The following is a 25,898-nucleotide window of genomic DNA, read 5'->3' on the forward strand; positions in this document are numbered from 1 at the left end:
CTGGATATTTGAACTCTTTCACCTTGAGCAAGTTGTTTAACTTCTCTAAGCCCCAGTTTCTTGACCTTTAAAATGGAGATAATAATAATACACATCATGGGCTGCTGTCAGGACTAAGTGGGCTGAGAAAGCAACATGCTTTGCCTGGCACTTGGAACATAATAACCTTTCAATCAATGGTTTAATCGTTGTTCTTGTTACAGTGTATTGTTATTACCTTATCAGTCTCTTAGTTCCTTGGAAGAAAGCCTGTATTCTCTGGCTTTATAGTTGGACTACAATTCTTGCATGTGATTGTTATAGTTAAAAAGGTCTAGTTTGCTAATTTTTGGCCCAATACCATAATATTATGCTTTATAACGATGTGGAATTTGGAGACTTCTAAATCTACATTAAAAAAAAACCTAAATGAAAAGGATGTCAGTCCCTAATACTAGGTAAATATAGTTTCCTGATCTTGAGAACCTTTCTCTTCCCTGCTGAATGGCACTGCAGGATCCACGGGCATCACCTTGGAACTGTCATCCATTCCTCCACCATGGAGCTGAACCTTTCTTAGAAATAGTACTCCTGGGAATGCAGATTTTGGTGGAAACTGAAGCCATCTAACTAATGCACTTTACCCTTCATTATTTCCAAACTGATGTGGAATAGTTCCATCTGAGAACCGTTTACTGAATTATGCTGTAAAATTCAGTTCTCACATATTAGATAGATAAGGCGGTACTAACTAGTTTTCCCATTTCATAGCTGAAGGAATTGCAGCAGACAGGATTTTTCCTGCTGAAAGTTACTCAGAAAGGTAATGGCAAAGACCCATTTGATTTTAGATCCCTTGGGTCACAGTCCAATAATATCTACTAGTCCTATCATTTAAAAAAAATCAATTAATTAGGGCTTCCCTGGTGGCGCAATGGTTGAGAGTCTGCCTGCCAATGCAGGGGACACGGGTTCGAACCCTGGTCTGGGAAGATCCCACATGCCGTGGAGCAACTAGGTCCGTGAGCCACAACTACTGAGCCTGGGCGTCTGCAGCCTGTGCTCCGCAACGGGAGAGACCACAACAGTGAAAGGCCCGCGCACCGCGATGAAGAGTGGCCCCCGCTTGCTGCAACTAGAGAAAACCCTCGCACAGAAACGAAGACCCAATGCAGCCAAAAATTAAAAAAAAATAATTAGTAAAAAGTAATTAATTTTTATTAATTTAAAAAAATTTTTGGCTGCCTTGGGTCTTAGTTGCTGCGCTCAGGCTTTCTCTAGTTGCGGCGGGCGGGGGCTACTTTTCAATGCGGTGCGCGGGTTTCTCATTGCGGTGGCTTCTCTTGTTGCCGAGCACGGGCTCTAGGCGTGTGGGCTTCAGTAGTTGTGACATGCAGGCTCAGTAGTTGTGGCTCATGGGCTCTAGAGCACAGGCTCAGTAGTTGTGGTGCACGGGCTTAGTTGCTCCGTGGCATGTGGGATCTTCCCGCGCCAGGGCTCGAACCCATGTTCCGTGCATTGGCAGGTGGATTCTCAACCACTGTGCCACCAGGGAAGCCCCCTATCATTTTTTAAACTGTTGGATGTGGGAAACTGCAATCTGAATAGATATTGCAAAGAGAAAATTATCACTTCATTTGAAATAGATGAGTGAATTATTTTGCACTATGTTCTATCCCTTAATTATTCTATTATATACAGATCTGAACTCCTTCAGGAAGAGTGTATGATACAAGGACTCCAATAAGCATTTATAGTGTATTAACAAACTAACAATAGGTTGATGATTCACCCTGGATTCATGCCAGGGTCTGTGAAAGAACTCAATAAGCATGATATGCATTTCAAAAACTGCTAATCATAATTAAAAATTCCAAACCCTTCAATCCTATAAATTATGTTAAATAGAATATGAGCATTTGTCCTGCCCCTTACTCCCCTTATAGCATTGTAGACCCTGTGATTATCAGTTTTTGGGAAAGTGGGACACAATACAATGTTTTTCACAGAAAAGGTGATACTTGGATTTTTTGTTTTCAAACTTACGGCATAGAGTTTTATACACGCCGCTCTTTCCGAAATCCTCTGTGTGTCTGTGTTCCTTCTTTATTCCTTGATGAGAATTTTCAGGCTTTTCATCTTTATACTTTTTTTCAAATAAGCAGTGCAATCTACCAATTTCTTTTTTTCTTTAAATAAATTTATTTATTTTATTTATTTTTGGCTTAGGTTTTCATTGCTGCCCGCAGGCTTTCTCTAGTTGTGGTGAGCGGGGCTACTCTTCATTGCGGTGTGAGGGTTTCTCATTGCCGTGGCTTCTCTTGTTGAGGAGTATGGGCTCTAGACACTTGGGCTTCAGTAGTTGTGGCACGTGGTCTCAGTAGCTGTGGCCTGCGGGCTTTGGAGCGCAGGCTCAGTAGTTGTGGCATACAGGATTAGCTGTTCCCCGGCATGCGGGATCTTACTAGACCAGGGCTAAAACCCACGTCCCCTTGCATTGGTAGGCGGATTCTTAACCACCGCGCCACCAGGGAAGCCCCTACCAATTTCTATTTTCTTTTTCTATTTAATCTTTACCATAGACTTATTTTGAAGACGTTAATATGCATCAGAATTTCGAGTCTTTGAGCGAATCGTTCGAACCCACTCCAGGTCCCCCCAGGGATATGAATCCGCATCTTAAGTGGCTGAAAAGGCAAACCGTGACCCTGGTAATAACAGGAGCACTGGGCTCCAGCCAATCCCGCCCCTGGGACCTGCCCGCTGCGCGCCGCGGCCCGGGACCCGCACAAAGACACGGCCGGCGGGGAACCCAGCCCACCGCCAGGCCACCTCCTGGAGCGCGCGCTCAAGCCGGGCCGCCGCGGAGCCAGAGCTCTGCCGCTCCCCTCCTTCTTTTCTGCTCATTTTATTAGAAAGAGGGAAAAAAAAAAAAAAAAAAAGAGAGAGAGAGAGAGAAAGAGGGGGAGCGAGCGAGCTCAGTCTCAAAGAAGTCCTGCCCCTTCGCCCGCCCTCCGCCTCCCATTGGCCCGGCCTCCTCATGCGTCATGCCGGGCCTCGCCAATGGCGAGGCGCGATACTGCGAGGTGGGCCGGGCCCGAGCGCGGAGTGGGCGGTGGGTCGGTACAGCAGCCCCGCCGCGGCTCGGCCACCATAGCCGAGGCGCCGCCGCTCCTACAGACGCTCGCGAGCCGTTCCCCGCGCTCCTAGCCTCCTTTTCCTCCCGCACGCCCGAAACGCTCGCCCGGCTCGGGTCTCGCCCCCGCCTCCGCGCTTCTCTCCCCTCGCTCGTCTCCCACATTGTCTCTGCCTCGTTTTCTCTCCTACTTGAGGGGGAAAAAAAATACACCATCATCCTCCGGGAGCCCCCTCGCCCTCAGAAAAACAAAACCAGACATGAGCCTTGGCTCCCGTTCCTGAAGGACTGGCCGAGCGCGGAGCCTGGTGGAGCCCGCACGAAAGGTCACGGGAGAGAAGCCCACGCAGCCCCCGGCTCTGTCCCCGCGGCCGGCCAGCCCTCGGCCCGAGCCCGGCGGCCGCAGCCCCGCGGGCCTCCCGCCCCGTCCCCCCACTTTCCCAGGAGCCGTTCGAACACACCTCCGTTGATGGTGTAGCGCGTCCGGGGGAGGTAAGTCTCCAAGTTGCCCGCGCGCGGCGTCTGCCCGCTGTTGTGGCCCCTCGTCCTGGGCGCGGGCGTGGGGCGGGCCGAGGGCTCGGCATGGAAGCCCGGGTCCCGGGTGGGGGCCGCGCACGGCCGGGGCGGGCGGGAATAAAGGGCCGGGGGCCGCTTGGCCCTGTGCGGGCCAGGTAGCTGTCCCTCTCGCCCGCTGACCCCTGCTCTTTCATTGCTGCTTAGTCCTGCTCTGGTTTGACTTGTCTGAGGTTAAACTGTTTCATGTGACTAAATCATGGGCTGAACTGGGGGGCGGGGGGCGGGGAGGCGCGGAGGGAGAAGTCCAGGACAGAAACTGAATTTCTTGAATGTTTGTGAATTTCTTGAATGTTTGTCTTGGGGGTTGGACTTTTCTTAAAAGTCTCATTTTCACGTTAGGGGAAGATACTCTCTTTGTGTTCGAAATCTCTAGTTCTTTGCTCTGTGTGGTTCTTGAATTTTAAAACCAAAAATCACTTGCGGCAGCAGAGGATTCTTACTATCATGTTTTAGTTCAGCTCCCTGAAGGAGAGTGGCTTTTATTTTTATTATTAGTAGTATATTTTTTAGGGTTTTGGAAAGAAGAAAAAGTAGTTTTACATAGATCATGTGTTGGGAGGGAGAAAGTATTGCAGGTTTCCTTTGAAACTGGTTGCTTGAGAAGTTGTTGAAAGGAAAACAAAATGATTCATTGTTGAATTGTCATTTTCCTCTGCCTCTTTTCCAAGGTTTGCTTACAGTTTTTTCTGGATTACAGACTTCAAACATTGATTTAAGCAAAATGTGTCCTTGAGAAAATGGGTGCTTTAAATGTTTCAGTATGTGTTGCTATTTTAAGGTACATTTAGAAAGTAGTTTTGTATGAATCCTGAAATAGTTTTCTCCAAAGCAATTTTTTAAACACAAAAAAGATAACTAGTAAAAGGGTAAGTCGGTGAATTGCACAACAAACGTTTTAATGTAACACAAATTAACACGTCCTATGTTTAGATTTGAAGCAGTTTCCATAATTGCTTTCCATTTAAAGAGAGACCTTTTTGTCTGGTGTACACTGGTTTCTGTAGTCTCAGTCTGTTGGGGGAGGGGAGAGAGGATGGATTTATACAATAGTAAAATCATCTTTGGGTAGCTATTTCCTTTCCTCTATTTGCTTGCTGAGTTAATTCCACCGTAAATTATGAACCAGTTTGGATTTCGATGGCCTAGGCTGGATGGGAAGCTGGCCTCCAGCTCTCCTTGTTGAGGTCGAAGGGAAAAAAGGCAGAGGCAGACACACACACACACACATACACACACACACACACACACAAAATACCAGGCAGAGGGCTCATTGTTCTTCCATACACACATTCATTCTCTCTCTCCCATATTTGGGACTAGGTTTGCACAGACAAACACAGCTCTTTTTGGGAGAGGGGAGAGGAGATGGAGGAAGGGTGGGTGCTTTTCTTCTTCAATTTTCTTCACCCATCTTCTGTCTGGCCTTTTTTTGCAACCTTGTTGAGAGGCAGAAGAGTACGTCAGAAACTAAAGGACACTCAAAAACATGTTCAGAGACTGCTCTTTTCCATCACCCCTTCTTGCCTTTGCAGCCTTGGTTTCTACTGTTCTTTCTTTTTTGTGCATGTGAAGATAAAATCCCTCGTTATATGTCGTGGCCTTATAGTCAGCTTTCGTATTCCTCATTGCCCCTGACTTTGTTGGAGACAGTGATTTGTTTAGTTGACTGTAACTGTAGTGAATGTGACCAGGGTCGTCTTTTCTAGGTAAAAGTAGATTGTCTCAGTTAAGATTATAAAGATTGTATTTGAGATTAATAGTTAGCAAAGTGTGTGTGTTTATGTTTTGACATATTGGTGGTGGTCTGTAGGTTTGATAAGACAGGTATACTGGCTGTTGAGCTCTCTGTGTTTTGTTTTGTATTGTTTTAAAAATCGGGGTTATAAGAAAAGATCTGGTTTTCTGCTTTTGGGGCTAATGTAGAGGCTTCCTGGAACGCTGGACAGGGAATAGGCTGAGAAGAGTACACCTGGGTTAGACCCAGCTCTGGGCCAAGGATGCAGGTTGGTGTGAATATTGTGGGTTGCAGAGTAGCGCCTTCTACTGGTTAATTGCCTTGAAGGATCCTGACGAAGAGGATGGGGGAGGGGATTAACCTCTGAGGCCTAATGATTTTCTTTTGAACACCGTTGTAGTGGTTTCCTGCACATGCCACTTCCCTGAGCTACTAACACAGATGCTCTTTGACAGGCACGGCTGCACTGAGGCTTTTTACATTACTGGCTGTCTTGACATTAATTTGTTCTGTTATTAGAAGTATTTATACATTGTGACTTCCAAGGACTCTCTTTTATGAGAAATACAGTTTGCCTTGCAATATTAAAAAAGGTAAGGGGGCTTATTTGTGTTCTTGGTGTCTGAAACTCTACATACTCTAGCAGTCTTTCTATTTATTTATTTGGCTGCGCCGGATCTTAGTTGCAGCATGCAGGATCTTTAGTTGTAGCATGTGGGATCTAGTTCCCTGACCAGGGATTGAACCCAGGCCCACAGCACTGGGAACTCGGGAGTATTAGCCAGTGGACCACCAGGGAAGCCCCACACTAGCAGTCTTTAAAAAGTTTTCGGTATCATTAGTAAAAAGTCAAGTAGACCTACCCTATAGAAAAGAAAAATCCCAGCACTGGACCCAGCACTTTTCCCCCAAGATTTAATGGGGGTGGGAGGGGTGGGGGATGGAGGGGTAGGAGAGGAGCTCACTGAAATCAGCAGTTTTGCATATGTAATAGTGCTGCACTGCAGTAGTGTTTCCAAGAGTCATATAAACAAAATTAAGTCTGATAGGATAAATTGTTCTATGGACTAGAGTAAAAAAAAATAAGAGTCAAGAGAAGATGCGAAATGAGTATGTACAGATTAACACAGAAGGCCAAATTTCTGCTCAAAGGCTTCTAAACCAAGCTGTAGTTTCAGAGGTAATCTGCTTGATAAATACCTTGAAGAATTCTTATTATAATACGTCCTACCCATCTCAACTGTTTTAAGCGTAATGAACTGTTAGAGAGGTTTGCAGTGGCAAGGGGGATTCAGTGTAGAATAAACATCTTCTGTTCCAGACTGGCTGCTCTTAGGAATGTGATTTCTGATTCACTTTGCTTTCAAAGCTTAGAGTGTAATCTCTAAAGCTGTGGATCTTTTACAATGAAATGTGGACAGGTCAAATGTATTATTTATTCAGCAAGAGTAGAGTCAGGTAATTTCAGTCCCCTATAGTCTCTGCCAATGTTTTGTTACAAGGTAACTAGAATAACTGAGAACCAATTCACAACAAGAAGGTAACCTAAATCAAGAAATAAATGCACCAGTTACTTTTTCAACTTTGACTTAATGGTTAGTCATAAAGTTTTTAAAAAGTGAGACATTAATCATTGTCAGGTCCTGCAACAATTATATGTAATATTGAACAGAAATATGCCAGGTGCTGTAAACACACACACATGAATATGGCTTGTGCCCTTCTAAAAACCGGAGTATGTTGAATATTATTATGGATTTAGTAAGCACCCCTTGCTTTTAAAATTAGTTTTGACTCTCTAACATCTTGTTCAAATCTCAGTAATGAAAATTTACGTAGTAAAATCAGTCGTATATACCAAGTTCTTTGGGGAATTTTGTGGTTTTCTCCTAACTGCTTTTGGCAGCTTCTTTTGTAGTTGATTTAAAGGTTAAGATAGCAGAGAATTCAGGTGTTTGAGTCATTAGTGTAGCACAGCTGTGAACTTCATTACACACACACACACACACACACACACACACACACACCCTGAAACAATACACTATTGTCTGAGATAATCAGTTTCTGATAATGTGCTCTAGTTCCTTGTAGGGTTTTTCAACAACCAAGAATTTCTCTTAAATCATAGTTAAGTAATTGTTAATAATTAATATCTTGGTAATTATTCCAGATTTGTAGCTCTACTTGTCCTAAGTGTGATTTTGGTGAGCCTGTTGGCTTGTGCTTAGTTTCTTGTCTAAGAGAGTGCTAGTGTTTTTTAAATAATGAGGAGAAAATGGTTAGGATTGCTGAAGACATTTTAGTGAACATTTGACCACAAATAACTCAAATATGCTGAAATACGAAATCTATTTTCTGGATTGGATTTTGTTTGGAATTGTGATTTGTATAACTTGTTGGTTTGGCAAGCAATGCAAGATGTAATATGTGTCTGTACGTTAGGTAACAAGGTCAGTAGGACTGCTAATACTGTATGAGGTTTTTTGGTAAGGTGACCTGTTTGTGCTAGTGTAAAATTGTTGTTTTTATTTGGTAAAATTTGCCAGTATGTCAGCAACATACTTAACTGTGGACTATTTCTTTATGTGGTTACGTTACAAAATGATAAGACTTCTAATTCATAGATCACTTGGTATTTGAGGAATTCTTACAGCCTATTTGTCTTGGGCTTTTGCAACAGAAGTTGAGGCTACGGGTTATATCCTGATTTTAAACTAGTTATATACATGTGATTTGTGAGGGTTTTGTACGAGGAGCAGAGAGTCTTCCAAGTCATTCTCACATATTGGGAAAAAGTGGAACAGAAATTTAAACTTCGAGAGGCCTCACGGAAGCACCACAGGTTCAGACGGGTCTTGTGGATGCCAGAATGCTGTTAGGGGTATGGACGCTGCCCAGCTTTAGTGACCCGATTACCGCGTTGCCGCCTCAGTGGGAAGCGTTTGTTACCGTATACCCTAGCGCCAGGGCAGTGTATGGATGTCCAGACTGTGTGTAGCATAAGGACACCATTCATAAGGGCACAGTGTTTGCGCTGTGGGCCTGGACTAACCTTAAGGAGAACTCGTGAGCAAGCATGGCCGTGCAACATCTCTAGGCAGAGTGTTGGAGCAGCACGGGAGAGCCCCTCCTGCAGAGACCCATTCCTGCACCCATGGCCATGACCACGGCCACGCTCAGCAGAGACACCTACAGGTGTCCACTGGCTCCCAGAGATCTGATTCCTGATGCCCTGACTTCTTTGGGGGGTGGGGAGCAGGAGGCGGGTGGAGTTGCCGTGGCACTTAGTGTGTGGCGTGAACACAACTGAGGAGGGTGAGCCAGCTGGAGTGTGGGCATGTGTCTGCATGTATGAATTCAGAGAAGCTGCCTGGGAGGCTCTGGAAACCTCTCCCTTCCTGGGCAGAACCTGGCTACTCTGGGGAAGTGTATCGACGCTAGAACAGCTTGGCTTGATTCCTCATGGGGTGGGTAGACTCTGGCCACTGATTTGAAAACATATTTGGTGTATGAAAACATCACTCAGGTGGATTTAAACTAGATGCTTCTGGGACTTCCCTGGTGGCACAGTGGTTTGGAGTCCACCTGCCAATGCAGGGGACACTGGTTCGATCTCTGGTCCAGGAAGATCCCGCATGCCACAGAGCAACTAAGCCTGCGAGCCACAACTGCTGAGCCCTCGTGCTGCAACTGCTGAAGCCTGCACGCCTAGAGCCCACGCTCTGCAGCAGGAGAGGCCACCGCAATGAGAAACCTGTGCACCGCAGGGAAGAAGTGGCCCCCGCTTGCTGCAACTGGAGAAAGCCCGTGCGCAGCAACGAAACCCAATGCAGCCAAAAACAATAAATAAATAAAAATAAATACATTTAAAAAAAGAGAAAAAATTAAAAAAAAAATAAACTAGATGCTCCTTATTAAAGGCAGAGCCTGTGTTCCTCCTGCCCATTCACTCCTCTTTCCCTTCCCTCTCCCTTTCTGGGTGGGTCATTGAATGTGACTGAAGGGGCATCACCTGGCTGAGATCCTGCTGTCTCTGGCAGGGCCATCACATAAGGTTGTTCAGGTTGAACAATAATAACTTAAATTTCTTATTGAAGAAAGGTGTTCTTTTCCTGCACAAGGCACTAAACAGCCAGAGCTTGCCCACCTAATCTTCTACTCTTCACTCAACTGCTTTATCTCTGGTTTCTTCGTGTCTTTGTCCCTCTGCTTCCACTTCCACTAAGGACACTTTTTTTTTTTGGTACACGGGCCTCTCACTGTTGTGGCCTCTCCTGTTGCGGAGCACAGGCTCTGGATGCGCAGGCTCAGCGGCCATGGCTCACGGGCCCAGCCGCTCCGCAGCATGTGGGATCTTCCCGGACCGGGGCACGAACCCGCGTCCCCTGCATCGGCAGGCGGACTCTCAACCACTGCGCCTCAAGGGAAGCCCAGGACTCTTAATATATTTAACATTTCCCAAGAAAGAAGATCTGATAGGTTGTTAGTTATCATCACTGTTGGTAAAGGGTTTGGGATCAGACCGCCTCTTAAGCTACCTGCCTACCTTCTAGATGGCGGGGTGCTCACACCAGCTCTCATGAGATGCACAGTAGGAGCTGAGGGGATGGAAGGCATTCTGAGCCATGGCCTATGGAAAGGAAATTTATTTTCTTCTTTTCTATCCTATCACGTTTTTTCCATCTTCATTTTCCCTGACATCTGGTGCAGCTGTTGTTGCTTTTGATAGCTTATCTAAGTTTATTTTCCTTTAAGAAACTGTACATAATCATCAGTGGTAGTCAGTTATGTTCTCTTTTTTAGGTGAGATCATTTTTTTGCGTTTGTCTTGTTTTATTTCCTATGAATCTCCTCATCTACTTGTCTACCTACCTGCTTACCCAATTTGGTGTTTCCCAAACTATATTCATGGCATACTAAAATGCTGCAAGTATTTTAACTGTTCTAAGGTCAAATAAATTTATAATGCATATTAGCACCCTAAAGCCTTAAAAACTTAGGACTGTGGTATGTAGAGGGTTTTTGTTTGTTTGTTTTTCCCTTCCCCAAAGAATACCTGTGATGTTTTAATGAGAACCACTATTCTGTAGAACAGTTTGAGAAACACATGTGAAGCTAATCCTTTCTTAATCAAGTGGCTTGTCCTTTTTTCCTTAATAATGAAGAAGTCAGTTCTGGGTGTTACTGTTATAGTGCTTTGCCACTCTCTACTGTTTTTCTTCAAGCAAGTTTTCCACTTTAGTCTTTACAAGGGTACAACATAACTACTATTTGCACCTTATACATTTGTCATTCTGGAGTTACTTTTGATTGTTGCATCTGTTATCCCTCATTCCATCTTGTAATCAGGTCAAATCAATATTTTTCTTTTTTACCCTGCTCCAGTAGCTATACTCTTATTCAAGATATAATCACTTCATTTTTGGATAACTGCAGTCAATTGTATAAGCACTAGTCTTTTTACAAATAATAAACAAAAACAGGTACTTAACTATGCAGTTCACTGAAGTAAGCCTTATAGGCATGTAAAGATGAAGAGAGCAGCCTTCTAGAAATTTTCTCTATACTGGCCATCGGTGTACATTTAACTGTTAGAAGATAAAGGTAAGTGTTTTAGGGGATAAACAACAAGGTTCTACTGTATAGCACAGGGAACTATATTCAGTATCCTGTGATAAGCCATAATCGAAAAGAATGTGAAAAAGAATATATATAAATGTATAATGGAATCACTTTGCTGTACAACAGAAATTAACACAACATTGTAAGTCAACCATACTTCAATAAAATTAAAAAAAAGGTATTTTAGAGACACAAAATATTCTGGGGTTGTATTAGTTATGTATTGCAGCATAACAAATTACCTCAAAACTTGGTGACAGCACAGTAAAATTCATTATCTCACAGTTTCTGTGGTCAGTAGTCTGGGAGTGGCCTAGTTGAGTGGTTCTGGCTCAGAGGTCTCTCCTGAGGTTGCAGTTAGGATGCAGCTGGAGCTGCCATCATCTGAAGGCTTGATCGGGGCTGGAGGCTCCGCTTCCAGGTGACTCACTCACTGGGCTGTGGGAAGAAAGGCCTCTGCAAGAAGCCTTGGTTGCTTGCCACATAGACCTTTCCATATGGTTACCTGTATGACCTCATTACATGGCATTTGGCTTCCCCCAGAATGAGAGGAGGGAGGGGAAAGAGAGAAAGCGAGGAGGAAGTTTTTTATGGCTTCGTCTCAGAAGTCACACACTGTCACTTCCATCACTTCCATTAGTTAGAATCAGGTCACTAAGTCCAGCCCACAGGCAAAGAGAAGGGAGTTAAGATGCAGCTCTTGAAGGGAGGAGTATCAAATAATTTGTAGATTTTAAAACTACTACAGGGGGGGCTTCCCTGGTGCCTCAGTGGTTAAGAATACACCTGCCAATGCAGGGGACACGGGTTTGAGCCCTGGTCTGGGAAGATCCCACATGCCACGGAGCAGCTAAGCCTGCGTGCCACAACTACTGAAGCCCACACGCCACAACTACTGAAGCCCTTGTGCCTATAGCCCGTGTTCCACAACAAGAGAAGCCACCGCAATGAGAAGCCCATGCACTGCACCGAAGAGTAGCCCCCACTCACTGCAACTAGAGAAAGCCCACGTGCAGCAACGAAGACACAATGCAGCCAAAAATAAATAAATAAATAGATTAAGAAGAAAAGCTATCACAGGGATTCAAAGGAGAGAGATACAGAAGATTAAAAAAAGCCTTCCCCTTTGATTAGTTATCTTCAAGCAGTGCTTTACTTTAACTAGCAGGTAGTTGCTGGTTCTAAGAGGAGAGAGATGTGACCATAACCTCACATTATTCATCTTCTCTCTCTGCCTTTGTTGAGATATCATTTATTTCCTACCTTCTTTCTGTTGTTGTTCCATCAGATTTCATCTATTTCAGTTAAAACTGTGCTTAGGACACACTGCCTTAAGTTGTTTTGGTTTGGCTACTCATATTTCCTAGCAATTAAGTACCTTCAGTTCTTTAACCTTTTCACTCATTTTATCACTTCATATCTTGTATCAATGTTTATTCTTTGCATTTGTATCTTATTGTTAATCATGTTCTTTCCATTAGATTGTAAACCCCTTGTAAGCAGAAAGCTTTCCTGTAACTATACCAGTATGTATGCTCACATGTAGAATGGGATGTATTCTAAAAGACACATTTCATGGTGTCTTAAGATGCCATCAGTAGTAAGATGCACCATATTTTATGTACCACTAAGAAATAAAATGCTGCCAATTAAACTATGTGAGACCTGTCCCAGTTCTCCTGACTTACAAATGTGAAACATCGTGTGCCTTAGAATCATTGAAATTTGGCCATCTATTTAGGCTGTCTTTCTTTTCACAACTCTGTATTCCTTGGAGGTCATTTCTGAAGGTAGATTTTAGAGCAGATTATTCCCTCCCGTTGAAACAGCGTTGTGGGTGGTGTCCCGTCTAACGTGCTGCGCCCAACAGTGTATTGAAAGCAGGTGCTTCCATAACCCATAGTCGTTGTAGTTCTAGTTCCCAGAGTAGGTATACCTATTACATATTTTGATTTATAATTTACTGTGTGTTTTATATGTATGTAATACAAAAATACCGGCTTACTGCATCATCAGTTTGACTTAAAATGTCAACTTTATTTTAAATATTGGTGTTCCGCATGGTTCTGTCCATTAACTCCTCCCTCAGTGCTGTCTTCCAGAGTGACCTCATTCCACCTAGTGCTTCCAACCTGCAAGTTTATAAATACAGCCCTGATCTCTCTTCTGAGATCTGGACCCATGTTGCCCTCTGTCTCCTCGGATGTCTTCTGGGCACCGAGCCTCAAAATTTACCAATCTGTATTTGTCCACCCATAACTATTATACTATTGTAGCAAAGTAGTTAAGAGCTCTAGACTCAATTTCCAGCTTTCTGCTTATTAACTCTGACTTTAGGCAAGTTACTTACTTTCTGTGGCTCAGTTTCCTCATCTGCAATGTAGGGGTAATAATAGTACTCATAAATTTGTTGTGAGTACCAGTGTAATTAATACATATAAAGTGCTTAAAATGTCTCTGGTAAATAATAAGTGCTCAATGTTAGCCTTATTTTTAAAATTATTCCTGTATCATTGTCATCCATAGATCTAGCTTTCCACTATGTCCTGTTTCTTTATCTGCAACACTCAACAACTACGAGATATGTAGGAGCAATGGGTTAACTCTAGAGGGTTCAAATAAATTCTAAGTCAGCAACATAAAGTTTTTACTATTCCTTGAATATAGGAAATGCTACAGAACAGTACATGATTAAATGTAAAGTGAATGACATAGACCAGAAAGTATTGGTGAGGTTTGGGGGTGTTAATGAATAATCAGACGTCATAACTTAGCTGTACCTCTTCCTTGTGATGTTCCTAAAGGAGATTTATGTAAGTAGAATAATGGCAAGTGGGAAATTCAAAGTATTATTTTATTATTAATTGGGCTTTTGGCCAAAATACCAACACAGAGCTGTCTAAGAAACTGGGTTGGGGTGTGTATTGCTTAAACTTAAAGCCTAGGCACCTCCCTTCGTCCTAAATCTCGCCGACTCACTCCTCTGGCTGGCCACTGTACCAAAGACCCAAACGTTAGTCTTCTAGGGCGTGTGTGAGAGAAACGAGCAGGAGCATGACGGCCATCCCTGAGCATATATGTGTGTAACTTTCAATCTCCAATTAATATTCGAATTTATAAACAAGTCCAGTCAGTGTTGTGGACTGTGACCCCATCAGATTAATACTCCCTCCTCTTAGAGAGGTTCAGGAAGGTAGGATATGGAGAGAGAGAGGCGCGTCTTGTTGGTCCACCTTCAGCTCTCTAGTGAGCTTGGTTTAACGGCCTGTGAGAAATAACCAAAAACAGTTGGCTATAGGTCTAGCAGCCCTACATTCTGACTTTTTTTTAGACCAGCCCCTGGGACCTGGGGGGAGGTGCAAAGTATTTTTCAAATTTAAGGATAAGGTTACTCTCTGAGATGAAATTAATGAGAAATGTCATATGTGATAAATGTGATAAATAAGATTTGCCATTTGGAAAAGTGGCCCACCATTAATGATAGCTACTGTGGCATTTCGGTAATGTGCTGATTTTAATTTTGGAAATGGGAGTGTAATCTTTGAGGAATATGATTATATATAATTATGTTAACAGAGCAGAACTGACGCCTAATCATATTATGCTCAGTCTGAAACAAGACTATGACGACAGATGGGGGATGATTAACTTGGAGGTTAGAAAAGAGGCACCTGGAGTGTGCCTTCAGATTTTGCAATCTCAGGTACATTGTTCAGGTAAACTCCAGGAGGGCAGAGCTCAGTGTTCCTTGCATCTAGCATGTGAGGAACGCCGTAGGTTTTCATTCACTTGTTGAATGACTGAATGAATAATTTTATTGTGTAATGTTATTGATGTTGATGATAAAGGAGATTTGGCTTAATCTCTTAACCCCAAGACATATTCAGGAAGCTGATTTCTGGACAAATTCTTGATAATGACATTAAAAAATAAATTTATTTATTTATTTTTGACTGTGTTGGGTCTTCGTTGCTGTGTGCAAGCTTTCTCTAGTTGTGGCGAGCGGGGGGCTACTCTTTGTTGTGGTGCACAGGCTTCTCATCACGGTGGCTTCTCTTGTTGCGGAGCACGGGCTCTAGGTGTGCGGGCTTCGGTAGTTGTGGCACGGGGGCTCAGCAGTTGTGGCTTGCGGGCTCCAGAGCACAGGCTCAGTAGTTGTGGTGCACGGGCTTAGTGGCTCCATGGCATGTGGGATCTTCCCAGACCAGGGCTCGAACCTGTATCCCCTGCATTGGCAGGCAGATTCTTAACCACTGCGTCACCAGGGAAGCCCAAACATTTGATTCTTATCATTTATAAATTAGAAAACTGTGCAGACATCTTTTAGCTATTAATATGATATTGAGAAATGCTTTTATAAACAGTTTATTAATATTCTTTAAGATATCTAGCTTTATAAAACATCTGCATTTTTCTTTAGTATTTTATCTGTAATGGCTTAGCACCTTTTTCATAGCTTAGTGAGAATTTTATTTTATTTATTTATTTATTTATTTTTGTGGTACGTGGGCCTCTCACTGTTGTGGCCTCTCCTGTTGCAGAGCACAGGCTCTGGACGCGCAGGCTCAGCGGCCATGGCTCACGGGCCCAGCCGCTCCGTGGCATGTGGGATCTTCCCAGACCGGGGCACGAACCCGTGTCCCCCGCATCGGCAGGCGGACTCTCAACCACTGCGCCACCAGGGAAGCCCTTAGTGAGAATTTTACAGTCTTTATGGAATCCTTAAGCAGTTTTTACATTATGAAAAAACTCTAATAACTTGGTTTATCGATACGCTTGAAACAGTCTATAAGTTTCTTGTTAATGAACAATGACTTTTCTTCTCACAACTCGGGAGAAATTTAATTTTGTAAGTCATAGGACACAGTTTATCTTTCTGTCAGTTGTCGTATTTTCTTTGCCGCAGCATACATGTACACAGTGTGCAGTTGTATAATTGACATGCCAGTTACTTCTGTCAACTTAGACCCAAAGTTATGAATGTGTCATAAAGTTATAGTGTCCAAGAACTTCTTAAAACCCTGTGTTAAGAAATTGATCATAGTGATTGCCTTTTAAGGAGGCATGGTAGGGCACTGGGGAGGGGGATGGAGAGAGAGGGAGCCTTACTTTTCATACTCCTACTGTTTGTCATGTATAAATATTACATAAATACATAAGAAAAAGCTGTGCTTTTTATTTTTAGATTCTTGCCATGCTTTTGTTATTAGATGCTATAGTAACACATCAGGTTAATTTATGTATGAACTGGGGTATACACAATGATGTGTACACCAGTTGTGTGCCTTTGAAGAATTTTCTCACCAGTGAGAATAAGACATGTACACAGTGGAGTACTAGGTAGAGGAAAGTACCTCAAGGTGTTGGTGCTGTGGTTTAAGAAAGAGAATAAGCTCTGGCTGGAGGCCTTAGGGAAGATGTGGTGTAGGAGGAGGTGTTTAACCTGTGTTTTGAAGGATTGGCAGGATTTGGACATGTGATAAGTAGCTAAGAGGATTTCAGGCAGGAAATGTCATGGAGCAAAGGCACAAAGTCTGGAAAACATGGGAAATGGTACATTTGCTGCTTCTATGATGAGGATTATTAAATTGTGTTTCAGTTTCCTTTTTTTAAAAAAAGTCTTTAAAAATGTTCTGTAGCAGGTGCAGGCAGACGTAGTTCTTTCAACTCAGGTAATTTATGTTTGAAGCTGTTGCTGGTAGCAGTTCCAACCAGATCGCAGGAGCATTTTGGAGGAGGAGTCCTTTGGGCTGATTTCTCTAAGGAAGAACAGACTGGTTCGGCTGGAACAGTAGAGCACTGGAAAGACAGGGGCCATTGCATGGGGAGACTTAACACCAGGGTGAGACTATTTGAGAGCCTGATGCATTGTAATTAAATATAAGTTGTAATTATAAAATTAATGTATACTCATTATAATTGATTCATACAGTTCAAGAAGAGTAGTGCCCACTCCCCCAATATTCTTCTAGACATTTCCTATGCATATATAAGCACATGTATGTGCTATACATACTATCTTGAATTTTGCTTTTTACTTAATACTCCAGTTACACATTTTTCAAGTCAATTGTAATTATACCTCGTCTTTCTTTTTAAAAAAAATCTGCATAGTGGGGCATTGTGTGGATGCATACTTTAATTTCCTGTTGATGGACACTTAGATTGAGTCTGGCTTTTTTTTTTAATCCTTGTACCTGTACAATTGCATAGGTGTATCTGTAGCGTAAATTTTTAGGAGTGGAATTGCCGCAGCAATAGGTGTGTGCATTTTAAATTTTCAGAGCTGTGAATAAATTGCCCTCCAAGATGTGCCAGTGTACACAGAGTGTTTTAGGGTTTAGATTTCCTTATCTGTTCTTGATCTTTGGTAATCTGATAGGTGAAAAATGTACAATATTTTATTTTAATTTGCATCTTAGACCATGAATGAAGTTAATGATCTTTTTGTATATCAGAATTTTAAAATACACATTTTTGTTGTCTCTCAGTAGTAGAGCTGGATGGTTTATGTTATATGGATCACTTCTTTCCAAGTACCATTTATTTGTTGATTTAAAAAATAACTTTACTGAGATATAATTCACATACTGTAAAATTTACCCTTTTAAAGTATACATTTTGTGGGTTTTACTCATTTGTTTAAAAATTGAGTGCCAACCATTGCTTTATTATTTGTAGTAAATAACTATCAAGCTGAACTTGAGGTCCTCTCTTTCTTTCCAAGCTCATCGGCATATTAGGCCCAAAACAGGAAATGGGTAATGCAACTTTTCTTGTTATTTTTCCAGTGTATAGGCCTCTCTTACCTGAGAGTACAGTTGGGCTAGCTGGGTTCCAAATGGAATTATGCATGACAACTGCTTTGGAATCTCAGTGCTTTGGTACTGGATGGGGAGTGATTTCTTTTAAATAACTTGTAGTTGAAACTGATTTCCAACTGCTAAAGGTGACACAAACTTTTTGACTTTTTCTGAAATTAAAAAAAAATATGAACTCTGAAGTGTAAAAGCTTTTGAGGTAAAAAGATTTAAAAAATATGGTAAGTGTTTAAAATTAGTAAGTCAGTTTTTTTACGTGGGTGAGTCAACTCCTTTGTAGTTACTATAGTCATTTTTTATTTCAGAGGTTTCTTATTATATACTAAAGTGTGTGTGTGTGATGAGATGATTACATGGCTTCACTTTAAGAACAATGGTGATCTGGCTTGTGTGTGTTTCTGTTATGTTTCACAGGTATTTTCTTGTGGAGAAAAGCGTGCTGGCAACTGTCAGACTGATTTTTTGACCAAAATCTTTCTGTCCTCTAGCATTGACTCCCATCTAGTAGAGTCCCAGGTAGCTCCTGTCCAAGGACTATTACAGAATAGTAGCTCTTATTACTGGTCATATCTGGGACCCTCATCTGTATGGTTGTTCCACTTGGGGAAAGATGTTGACAGAGTCTTATAGCGATTTTCTATTGATTTTGATAGAACTCAGTTATTCTTTACTTTGAGTTTTATAAAGTAATGCTTTAAACATTTAGTTTCCTATTCTTCTTAGTAAAATGTCCTTAAAACTGTGATTCTTTTGCACTTTAATCCCCTCATCTTCTATTATTTCTCCATATTTTTATGCTTCTTCTGTTTGGAAAGTTGTTTTTGACTGGTTTGGTTTTAATCCTTTAAATTAAAGTGTCTCCTCTTTTTCTCCCTTGACATCTCTTTTCTTGTTAACAGTTTTTTCAAGTTTTAGGATTTTTCCTACCATAAAGTCCCTTGGCCTTTGGCTTGTAGTTTTGATTAAAGTGGATTTTTTTCTTGGGCTTTTAATTAGATTTTCTTTTCCTTTAGCTCTTCATAGGGAGATTGAAGATGGTGCTGACTGACACTCGGGTCAGTGGCATGATTACTTAGGGTGAGACTAATATGAACACTGAGTGGCTTGAATATCGCATTTATCTTAATTTATGTATGTTTCCATTTATACTTGAGGGCAGTTTCTTGGCTTAGAAGCACTGTCCTAAAAAAATACCCAAATAAAATTCTTGTGTGCTGTGTGCATTTGGGTCAAGGTGAGATATGAGAACTGGGTGACCTTTGGGGAAACTGTTTATAACCCTAGAAATAATGTTTTGCTGATATGTGGTGTTGCTTTGATAGGAGAGAATAATTGGGTCTTTTAAACACACTGTACGTGCTGTATAATTCATGTTCTTTCTTGCTTCACCAAAATGTCCTGAACCATGACAACCAATGAGCATTATAAATAAGCTTGATTAGTTAGCGTGAGAGGACCTGGATTCTGAATCCACCTGTACCGTGCGTTCGAAGGGTGATGAAGTGCCGTACTTCCTCAGCTGTCGAATGGGGACTGTAGTACATCAACTGAAATGAAAAAATTGATATGGAAGTAAATTGAAAAAATAAACTCTACAAATCTGGGGGCTTCCCTGTTGGCGCAGTGGTTAAGAATCTGCCTGCCAATGCAGGGGACACGTGTTCGAGCCCGGGTCCCGGAAGATCCCACAGGCTGTGGAACAACTAAGCCGGTGCGCAACAACTACTGAGCCTGAGCTCTAGAGCCCAGGGGCCACAACTGCTGAGCCTGCGAGCCACAACTACTGAAGGCCGCATGCCTAGAGCCCACGCACCGCAACAAAGAGTAGACCCCACTCTCCGCAACTAGAGAACACCTGTGCGCAGCAATGAAGGCTCAATGCAGTCAAAAATAAATAAATGAAATAAATAAATTTATTTAAAAAAAGCCTCTACAAATCTGAAGTACTTCAGTTATCGTTTTCTTTCTCAGGAGCCTAGGCTATTGCAGCTCACAACCCTTACTTAATCTAGCAGTATTTATCTTCTGTAATGTTACTTCTAGAGAAACCCACTGTTTTCTTGATGTATTTCTTACACAAACACTACATGCAGGTGTATTTGTTTTAGATGTTTTCATGCAGTTACTGCTAAGTGCTCAGTTAGTGTTCAGCTGTAGTAGAGAACTTAGATGTCTTGTCCTAAAATAAAATTGTTTTCATTTTATGACAAGAGACATCAAAAATACATTTTATGAGAGTGATAATGCATTGCCTTTTTCTTCTTTTTTAATAAACGCAGCAATTTAAAAATCTCAGAGATCTGTAAATATATTTTTTGGTGGAAAAATGTAACGAGGATGACATCAATAGGTTGTTTGACTTAGGGGATAGGAGCAGGTAGCAGTTTTTCCTGCCACCTCAGTCACAGGCCTGTGAACTTTTAATGTTAAGATCTAGAGAGAGCATTGTTAGCATGTGGCCCCTGAAATGATTTAAGAAGCTGTTTAAGTTGGTTATTCCAGTCTAACTGCTCAGGAAGGAAGCTTTGAAGTTTTTTTTACTTTCTGGGAGTCAAAGATTAATTTGTAATTAAAAGTTAAGGGCTTCCCTGGTGGCGCAGTGGTTCAGAGTCAGCTTGCCGATGCAGGGGACACGGGTTTGTACCCCGGTCCGGGAAGATCCCACATGCTGCGGAGCGGCTGGGCCCATGAGCCATGGCTGCTGAGCCTGCGCGTCCAGAGCCTGTGCTCCGCAACGGGAGAGGCCACAACAGTGAGAGGCCTGCGTATCGCAAAAAAAAAAAACCAAACAAAAACAAACAAAAAACAACAGTTAGTATGGGGTTCCCCCCCCCCCCCGCCCCGCCTTTTAAAAAATGGTCCTGAGTCAGCGGAGAGTTGGCTGGTTAAGTGCTTACTTTTCCCATGAGGTGTTCAGATAATTGGTTTTCTCATTTGGTTTGGATATTTGGGGTAATTTCTCCCCTTACAAATCAAATTCCGTGGGAACGAGTCATATTTTATCACTCCTGGAGAAGAATACAGGTGGCGTCAAATTCCTTGCATTCCCAAAGTCCATTTTGCTTGGATCTTGCCTGCCTTCTTGCAGTTTTCTAGAACGCTGATTGCCAGTCTTGCGGATGTGGGGCTGGCTTTGATATCCAAGGCATCCTTTGAGGCTATTGAAGGACCGTAGAGGATGGAAATGTTAAGGTTGCAAAGCGCTTGCGGAGTACCACACGCTGCAGATGTGCTTGCTGCAGTGATTCTTTTTCTTTTTCTTTTTTTTTTTTTGCGGTACGCGGGCCTCTCACCGCTGTGGTCTCTCCTGTTGTGGAGCACAGGCTCCGGACGCGCAGGCCCAGTGGCCATGGCTCACGGGCCTAGCCTCTCCGCGGCATGTGGGACCTTCCCGGACCGGGGCACGAACCCGTGTCCCCCGCATCGGCAGGCGGACTCTTAACCACTGCGCCACCAGGAAAGCCCGCTGCAGTGATTCATGACCCTTGGAAATTTACGCCTTTGATACTGTTGTCATCAAGGTGGGCCTCAGCCCCCTCAGCGCATTGCTTAGAAATGATTCACTTTTAGCTCCCAATATAAAAATGGACCCCTGCTTCTGTGAGGTACCCCTCCCCTGCCCCTTCACAGCATCTTTAAACCTTCTTAAAACTGAGAGAAAATACTAGGTGTAAGACATCACTAAAAAGAATCCAACCTCTGGGGGAAGTGTTAAGAGAATTGAATGTTGGGCTTCCCTGGTGACTCAGTGGTTAAGAATCGGCCTGCCAGTGCGGATTGGGACACGGGTTCGAGCCCTGGTCTGGGAAGATCCCACATGCTGTGGAGAAACTAAGCCCGTGTGCCACAACTTCTGAGCCTGCGAGCCATAACTACTGAAGCCCACATGCCACAACTAGTGAAGCACACATGCCTAGAGCCTGTGCTCCGCAACAAGAGAAGCCACCGCAATGAGAAGCCCACATACCACAACAAAGAGTAGCCCCCGCTTGCTGCAACTAGGGAAAGCCCGCATGCAGCAAGCGGCGAAGACCCAGCGCAGCCAAAAATCAATCAGTCAATTAATTAAAAAAAAAAAAGAATTGAATGTTGCTAAAGCACCAAGAAGGGAGGAGGTGGACCTATTTTGAGCTCGTCTGCTACACCTGTTTAGTTTAGAAAACTTCGGTTTCACTTTAGACACAGTGAGAATCATCTGTCTTCTTTTAGGAGGTAATTGTCTAGGGGTAACTGTATGTGCACTGTGGCACAGTCACTGCAGGACCACTTACAGGGATGCTCTGTGGAGGGCTTCAGCCTCCTGCTCATGGTATTACTGAAAAAGGAACTGTGGCCGTTTGATGTAATTCTGGACAGGAGACTTGTTGTTTGTATTACGTTGAATTAGAGGTCAGTATTTGAATTTCTCTGTTTTAGTGGATATTATAAGAGAAAGGTCCATAAGAATAACAGATGGCTATGAAATTAGCCAAACACATAGTTATAAGTATATTTCAGAGATGAGATAAACCTGTTGTGACTACCTGGTTTCTGCTGGTTTCTGTGAATTACTGACCTGACATGTGTTTTTGGATGTGTTGAAAAAGTTGTACAACTTGGTACTTTTTCAATTATAAACTTAATGGGTTATGAAAAGATATAACCTGAATTTCATTACGTGAAGAAGGTGCCCTTCTGATTTATCTTTTTCTGTGAAGCTTCACCTTTTCTGTTGGTGATGAATTCTGGGAGAGAATTGTTCTAAGTTTATAGTGATGATGTACCTTACTTATCCTTAAATGGTTTCTGACAAAGGCTTTTTTCCCTTCATACTTTGTTTTGCTTGATTTTTAGAGAATTATTGGTTTGTAACTAATGTCTTTTTCTTAAATACAGTGTGTTCCCTTTTCTTTCCCTGTGATTCCCATGGATGTGTTTAATTTGAAAAAAAGAGATTTCAGAATGATCATACTTTCCACATACCTTACTAATCATGAAAAGGAAAGCTCAATCTTGTTTTTCTGAAAGGATAGATAAGGTGATTAGTAAGTGAAATGTAATGATTCTTATAGAAATGATCTGTAATTTAAGGCTGTACCTTCTAGGAGGCTGCTCTCAGCTAAGTCTCCTTTTCTCTGGGCAGTTGGCGTTTGGTAAGGGAGCATCTGAGTGATACATTGGGCTTGTCGACAGTAATTTTTAGTGTCTCTTGCAGGGCACTGTACTAGGCCGTGGGAGCTCAAAGATGAGTAAGGAGTGTCCCTGCTCTCAACAGAGTTCATGAGCAAAAGGAGGGAGCAGATATGAATAAAAATCACTAAAATACAGTCTGAAAGGAACTGTAGTAGAAGAAATATCATGCTCCGACAGCCCCGAGTAAGAAGCGCACATACACCCTGGGCATTGATGTAGCACTTAACAGAGTTACAACACAAGACATCTTTACTTGTTTGTCAACAAATTGGTCTTTCAGCCCACCTTCAGGCAGCTACGTTTATTGTGGATGCGTGGCCTGGTGTAACTGGGATGAGGTTTTCCTTGTCACCGACAGTTTCCAGGGAGTAGAAGGTACATCTCTTCTTGGGAGAGGTTGGGCATCCCAACCCGTATTATACTTAACACCAAATAGCTTTCTATATGTTTCGTTTACTTTTAAGAACATTCTCTCAGAGCTGATGTGAAAATAATTTTGTTCATTCTTCCTGAGTCCCTTCTTTGGGGAAAAAACGCTTTTCAAATAAAGAAAGAGGAGTCCTATAGCAGAAGGACTTAGCATTGCCCCTTGATCTTCTCCTCTGCCTTGGGAGCTTGCATACTTTTTTTGTGGACACATGCTATGAGTAAATTAGGTGCTGATCTGATTACATGTTTTCCTCTTGGTGTGGTGGGGGACACAATACTTAGTTTTTCAATGCATTCTCTCCTTCCTCCCTAAATAAGAAGTAAAGCCTGACCCTTTTTTCTTCCTGGAAAATGACTCACTTAGTTTTTAGAAAAATTAAGATATCTGTGTATGGAGGATATGAAGCATTGTTTAAAAATAAATACATTGCATTAAAAAAAATGACACAAGGATCACCTTGGGGCTTTATTAATTAAACTCCAAGCTGTTAGTCATACCTATTACTTCCATATTTCTCTTACTGGCATTAAATCTATTCATTCACCAAATAGATTTATTATTTATTTGTATTATTATTTCTTATTTGCTAGATAATGTGGAAGGTGCTGGGGAGACTTGCACTATGGTGATTTTTGCTTGCATTAGGAATGAATGAGTGAGTGAATGAATGAATTAATAAAGAAGTAAATCTGTTTCCTGTGCTAGAGGGGCATGTAAATTCAATCCTAATCATGGTGTTTAAACCTGTAGTTGCAGAGAAGAAGCTGGCACTGAATCCTGCCCGGCTGAACCTCCCACACAGGCTCTGTCAGCCAGCCAGCAGGTATTGGATGTGTGTTTCCAAGTTTAATACTGATGAAAGTGGGATATAAACTTTGGCCTTACAGTTTAGGAGGCAAGCCTTGCAAAAATGCAACATTTTGAGTTTTCTAGAACAAAAATGGAACTACTTATTGTGTAGCATAACAAATATAGTTCACATTCAGGCTAACTAGAGGTTATTGTGGGTTAAAGAAGTTAACTAAGGATCCATTGAGAAGCTAAGAGGGGGGCCTTGAAGAATGGGTGCTATTTGACTAGGAACTGGGAGAGCAGGTTAGGGCAGTCCTAGCAGGGTCAGCCTGAGGCAGGAATGAGGATGGTGTGTACAGTGTTAAGTAAAGAGAGCCTGGTTGGGGTAACAGATCTGTGGGGAGGAATGGGGTGGGATAAGTTAGGTGGACCAAATGAGAGCGGCTTGGAATGCTCAGCACAGAATTCCTGTTGACCCCTGACAGGAAGTGGCGGGCGTTGAGGTAGTAAAGTAGCAAGGTGGCCAGCGACTGTGGAGGCCTGAGTACTTTTGGCCCCAGATTAGTAATGTGGCGATAGGAGGTACACTGGCCAGTCCTGGGAAAGACGTGTATGTGCTGGTGTGCTGTGTTAGAACTGCTTCCTGTCCCTGCTTGTATTTGGTCAGATGGCAGGATAGACTGGAGGAAAGAGGAATAGCCACAGGACAGGATAGGCTCTTAGTAGTCTAAGTGGTTGGTGAAGAATCACTGTTGGCTTTTATTTAGTATCATATCTCGTAAAAATTTTTTACCAAAGATCCTGCCACCAAATGCAGTAGTTATTTTAGTTTTCTAAAAAAAAAAAAGAAAAAAAAAAGGCATAAATCATAGATTATGTATGATTCCGGTTCATCTGTTCTTTTGCCTCTCATCCCAGACACCCATTCTGCTTCATACCTCTTTCATCCGCCCTCCCCGCCCCCTTTTCTTTATGCTCCCTCCTGTTTGTTCTTCAGGTCTCAGTTTAGGCATCATTTCATCTGACAGCCTTTCCTCAGTCAGGGCTGTGTCCAGCTTTGCTCTCCTGCGGCATCTGTCCTTCCTGGGACATTCTGGGTCACACTGTGCTGTAAGTGCCTGCTCAGCCCCTGCCACCTGGGAGCCCAGAGCTCCGGCCCAGTCCTAGTCTGTCAGGGCGGGTCTGTCAGGGCGGGTCTGTCAGGGCGGGCCAGGCACAAGACAAGTGCTTAGCAAATGTTTGAGCAGTGTAAAGGTTGGACTTACTTTTTGTTGTCATTAATTTAAAAAAAAAAAAGTCTCCTAAACACTTTTCTCATTATTATTATTTTTTAATGGTTGTCTTATGTTTTTTAATGTACGTATTTCTTCATATATATACATATATGTATTGGGCATTTAGGTTATTTCCATTGTTCTTTTTTCCTACTATAGTACTACTAACAAACTTTCTTGTACGTACAGCACTTCTTTTCAATGCTTCTAAATATAAAATAAAGAAAAACCATACACAAAGCACAGAATTATTTTTAAAAAGACGTGTGTGTATTTATTTCTATATTGTGTCTAACTTCATAGGGAGTTGCCTATAAAAATTGCAGTTTTTTGCTCAGATTTCATTTTTAAAAAATAATTA

General features: G+C 42.4%; 1 protein-coding gene across 1 annotated transcript in view; it reads left to right on the forward strand.

Annotated features, from left to right (window-relative positions):
* The first annotated feature begins 3,148 nt into the window (after positions 1-3,148).
* RERE (arginine-glutamic acid dipeptide repeats) overlaps positions 3,149-25,898 on the forward strand; it is a 435,053-nt gene continuing 412,303 nt past the window's right edge. Inside the window, 1 exon segment of the mRNA XM_027110298.1 lies at positions 3,149-3,607. The gene's annotated coding sequence lies outside the window, so the exon portion shown is untranslated.

This window comes from Aethalodelphis obliquidens, unplaced genomic scaffold, assembly GCF_003676395.1.
Source record: "Aethalodelphis obliquidens isolate GAN/ISIS:26980383/991018 unplaced genomic scaffold, ASM367639v1 scaffold9, whole genome shotgun sequence".
Classification (NCBI taxonomy): domain Eukaryota; kingdom Metazoa; phylum Chordata; class Mammalia; order Artiodactyla; family Delphinidae; genus Aethalodelphis; species Aethalodelphis obliquidens.